This window comes from Penaeus chinensis, chromosome 2 (assembly GCF_019202785.1).
Source record: "Penaeus chinensis breed Huanghai No. 1 chromosome 2, ASM1920278v2, whole genome shotgun sequence".
Classification (NCBI taxonomy): Eukaryota; Metazoa; Arthropoda; class Malacostraca; order Decapoda; family Penaeidae; genus Penaeus; species Penaeus chinensis.
Genome location: NC_061820.1, coordinates 14839126 through 14845026, shown reverse-complemented (window position 1 = coordinate 14845026; position 5901 = coordinate 14839126). Strand labels below are relative to the sequence as shown.

Genomic DNA, 5901 nt, shown 5'->3' with positions numbered 1-5901 from the left:
TAATAGGGCGATAGTTTTTCACTGCATTACTTTTCGCAGGGTCCTTTTGGCAGAATACTGTACGACCATATATCATCCATGTAGGTAAATGATCTTCATCCTCCAAGATCTTATTCAGCTGGCAAACAATGCTCATATGAAGGTCATTGAGTTTTTTAATCCAATATCCTTGGACACCATCATTCCCTGGTGCTCTCCAATTCGGGATCTTTTGACACTCTTTCTTTACATTTCCAATACTAATCCTCACTTTCTCCTGAAGGTGTTCGCTGTTACTCTCATTCTTTATATCCTTTAACCGTCCAGAATCTATATTATGTTTTTTTCTCAACATTACAAATGTCACCCAGAAACCTCCTACTCTCTTCAGCATCTGGCACGACATTTGAACTATTTCCACCTCCATTCAGTTCCTTGTATACATTCTTTTAATCAACACTAAACTTCCTGTTTTGCCTGAATTGAGTGATTCTTTGCTCATATCTTTAATATTTGAGCACTTTACTGTCAGTTTTTTGCTTTAGTTCTTCGATCACAGTTATAAGCCCTTTACTTTTAACTTGTTTTCTTGTTTCAATCTTTTAATATCCCCTACGTTTCCATCTCGGTTCATTTACAGCCCTGATTAGGTCATTCGTTTGTGTGATGTTGCTAGTTTTCATAAACTTGATTGCTCCATTAACTTTTTCAGTTTTACATGTTAAGGTCTTTTTGTCAACTTTATAAAACATTATCCCTTTAATTGTTCTCCCAACTGCCATTGTTTATTTCAGCTGCTCAGTAATCTGTCTCTGTTTTGGGTCAAACTCAACACTGTTGATTTCCGCTTCATCTATATCATACCTCATCAGCCTCCTTTTCTTAGTTATTTCTACCATCTTCCTGATCATTTCTGATCTCAGTTTCCTCATTCACAATTTCAATCTGTGCCTCGTCCTCTATACTACCATGCTCTTTCTGTATTTCATCTTCTATTGCCCTTTTAATTATTTCCAACTCAAGTTCTGATAACCAACCGTTCTTTCTGATAGCCCTCGCCTGTTCACAAACACGTTGTTCCGTTGGGTCAAACATACCCCTTACTCTCCATTCTCTGAACTTCTTTGTCTGTAGTTCCAGCCCCACTCACGTAGTTATTAGATATACTATGATTTGACATTTAACACTCATGCAGAGGTTTAGTGACTTTAATGTTGCACTACCACAAGAGTTTTTATCGAGACACCATCTCTAGGGAGATTGCCAACCAAGGCTAAAGAGTCCCCCTACCCATGAGGCAGACTAACCCCCGCCGGACGCCAACCCGGTATTTCATGGTCTCGGGGAAATTGTTAGTATTATTATTGTTATAATTATTATTATTACTATTACTATTATTAAGATTATTATTATTATTACTATTACTATTATTAAGATTATTACTATTATTACTATTACTATTATTATGATTATTACTATTGTTATTATGATTATTAAAGTAGTTATTATTACCATCATCAGTATTATTATTATCATTATTATCATTGCAATCATTATTATAATTATAATTATTATAATTATTATTATTATTTAATTATTCTCATTATCATTGTTATTGTTATTATCATTATTATTATTATTATTATTATTATTATTATTATTATCATTATTATTATTATTATTATTATTATTATTATTATTATTATTATCATTATTATTATTATTATTATTATTATTATTATTATTATTATTATCATTATTATTATAGTTATTATTGTTATTTTTATATTACTATTATTATTATTATTATTATCATCATTATCATCATTATCATTATTATTGTTATTATTATTTTTATTATTAATATCGTTATTACTGTTATCATTACCATTATTATTATAATTATTATTAATACTGTTATTATCATTATCATAATCATTATTATTATTATCATCATCATTACTATTATTATCATTATTATTAATATTCTTATTATCTTTGTAATTATTATTGTAATTATTATCATTATTATTATTATTATTATTGTTATTATTATTGTTATTATTATTGTTGTTGTTGTTGTTTGTTGTTATTATCATCATTATTATACCTGGATGGACCATGTGTCCAATCAGAGGATACTCCGTGAGACTGATTCAAGACCTATTACCAGTCTGATACGAGAGCGCCAACATCAGCTCTATGGGCACGTGGCTCGTTTTCCTGATGAAGATCCGGCTCATAGGGTCATCTCCGAGAGGGTTGACCCAGGCTGGAGAAGACCAAGGGGAAGGCCACGGAACTCTTGGCTGAAGCAAGTCGATCAGAACTGCCAAGATGTGCTGGGAGTGGGAAGGAATGCTGCATGGAGGCTTGCTCAGAGGTACCCCAGGAGGTGGAGGCAAAGGTTGGGCGCGGCAAAGGGCAGCCATACGTATGCCCCTTGTGATTATTATTATTATTATTATTATTATTGTTATTATTATTAATATCAATATCGTTATCATTATTATTATTATTATTGATGTTATTATTATTATTGTTATTTTTATTATTATTATTATTATTATTATTATTATTATTGCTATCATTTTTGTTATTGCTATTATCATTATTTATCATTATCATTTTTATAGTAATTATTATCATTACTATCATAACTGTTATTTTTACTATTATTATTGATATTACTATTATTGTTATTATCATTATCATTATTATCATCATCATTATCGTTATTATTATTATTATTATTATTATTATTATTATGAACATTATCATAATTATTTTAGTAATATTGATTTGTATTATCATTATTATTATTTTTATTATTATTATTATTAATATTATTATTATTATTATTATTATAATTTTCATTATTATTATTATTATTATTATTATTATTATTATTATTATTATTATTATTATTATCATAATTAGTATTTCTATTATTATTGTTATTATCATTATCACTCTTATTATAATTATTATTATTATTATTATTATTATTATTATTATTATTATTAATATCATTATTATTATTATTATTTATATTGTTATTACCATTATCATTTTTATAACTATTATTATCATGATTACCATTACCATTATTAAACTTTAATGGTGTTATTGTGAGAAAGCCAACGCTAAGCGATAGGAAATATACATTCCTACTTACCGACCTGGTTTTCGTTACGCTGTTTCCATTTCCAGGAAAGTCACGTCAAATTATGGACATTGTGCCTGTGTGCTGTAACTGAACCTCATTAGTATCATGCACGTTATCGATCATGACGCCATTCACAGAGCAATATAACCCTTTACGATTGAGCAGCCGTTTTGCTAACTTCATCCACTGGGCTATTAACAATCCCATTTAGGTTGCAACATGACCTGGTCAATCGCTGCATATGGCATTGCTGCATCACGCAAATGGTCAATCTTGTTTGAAGTGTGCACCGATCCCGACGAAAATATGGAAATGAGGCAGAAGTTAGCGTCTGATTTAGACCTATTGTTTAGAGATCGTGGAAATTTCACTCAATAATAATTGGAAAACTTTCTGAACTTCTCAAGCACGACGGTAGTATTTCATTATATTCGATATTATTGTCTAGTCTGCTATAATTCTCAATTTATATGGATATTCTCTTTGTTAAATTATTGCCAAAGGGTGCCATAATGATTAATTTTGCAGTATTCTGTTTCATTGTGTTTCTCGTTATTCTTTCGTTGTTATTGTTGGTGTTATCAATATTACCATAAACATCATAATTATAGTCATTATCATCATTATTATTGTTACTACTACTGCCGCTATTGTTATTACTTTTATCATTATTGTTATTATCATAATCATTATCATCATCATCATCATGATCATCATCATCATCATCATCATCATCATCATCATCATCATCACCATCATCATCATTATCACTAATCATTATGATTATCATCATTATTAATATTTTTATTATTACTATTGTTCTTGTTGTTATTATCATTATTATTATTATTTTTGTAATTATTTTTATACTGTTATAATAATCATTACTTATATTGTTATCAATTATATTATTATTATTATCATTATTGGTGTTATTATTATTACTATTATTATCATTATTGCCATTATTATTATCAGTACAGTTATTATTACTACTATCATTATTATTGTAATTATTGTAATTATTGTTATCATTATTATTATTATTATTATTATTATTATTATTATTATTATTATTATTATTATCATCATTTTTATCATTATTATTATTATCATTATTATTAAAATTACAGTTATTATTACTACTATTATTATTATTGTAACTATTGTATTTTTTGTATTATCATTATTATCATTATTATTATTATTATTATTATTATTATTATTATTATTATTATTATTATGATTATCATTATGACTGTTATTATTATCATTATCATTATTACTATTATTATTATTATTACTATTATTATTATCATTATTACTATTATTATTATTATCATTATTATTATAATTTCTTTATTATTATTTTTATTACCATTATTACTATTATTATGATTATTATCATTATTATCATTATTATCCGAGTTCTATAATTAATATTATTCTCGTCATTGTTTTTATTATTATCAATATTCTTATTGTCATTATTATTATCATTTTCATTATTATTATTTTATTATAATTATCATAATTATCATCCGTTATTATCATTATTATTATTATTATTATTATTATTATTATTATTATTATTATTATTACTATTATCATTATTATTATCATTATTATTAGTAGTAACAATAGTAGTAGTAGTAGTAGAATTGTTATCATTATCATCATCATTATCATTATTACTTTAATTATTATCATTACAATTCATATAATTATTATTGTTAATATCATTATTATTATTCTTATCATTTATCACTATTACCTTTATTATTGTTATTATTACTATTATTGTATTTATTAATTTCATTACTTTTATTTCCCTATCATCATTTGTATTATTATTATCATTATCATATCATTAACATTTTCATTATTATTATTGTTATTTTATTTTATTATCATTATTATTATCATTTTTCAATTATTTAATTATTTTTATTAGTACTATTGTCATTATTATCATCATTATTACTGATATCATTACTATTACCTTTTATTATCATTATTGTTATTATTATTATTATTATTATTATTATTATCAATATTGTTGCCATTATTGCTATCGTTATTGTTAACATTATCATTATTTTTATTATTATTATTATTTTCATTGTTAATATTGTTATCATTGTTATTATTATTATTATTACTGTTAAAGTTGCTGTCGTTGTTGTTATAATTATTGTCATTATCATCGTCATTAATATTATCAACATTATTATCATTATCATTATTATTATTTTCATTGTCATTGTCATTATTATTTATATGATAATGATTATTATTATTATTATTATTATTATTATTGTTATTATTATTACTATTATCATTATTACCATTATCATTTTTATAATTTCATTATTATCATTATTATTATTATTAGCATTATTATTATCATTATTATCATTACTATTATTTTTATTATTATTATCATCATCATCATCATCATCATTATTGTTATACTATTATCATAACTACTATTACTATTATCATTATTATTATTATTTTCATTAATATCGTTATTAATGTTATTACTATCTTTATCATCATTATTATCATCACCATTATTATTATTATTATTATTATCATGACTATTAATATAATTTTTATCATCAATACTATTCTTACTATTAACATCAGTATTATTATCAGTAGGATAATCATTACTGTCATCATTATCGTTATCATGTAATATTAACATCTAATTACTCCATTACTTCAAACCCGACCATCACTTTTTA

At 24.0% G+C, this 5901-nt stretch overlaps 1 pseudogene; it reads right to left on the bottom strand.

Annotated features, from left to right (window-relative positions):
- Nucleotides 1–861: 861 nt before the first annotated feature.
- LOC125034222 lies at nt 862–5215 on the bottom strand (annotated as a pseudogene).
- Nucleotides 5216–5901: the final 686 nt, after the last annotated feature.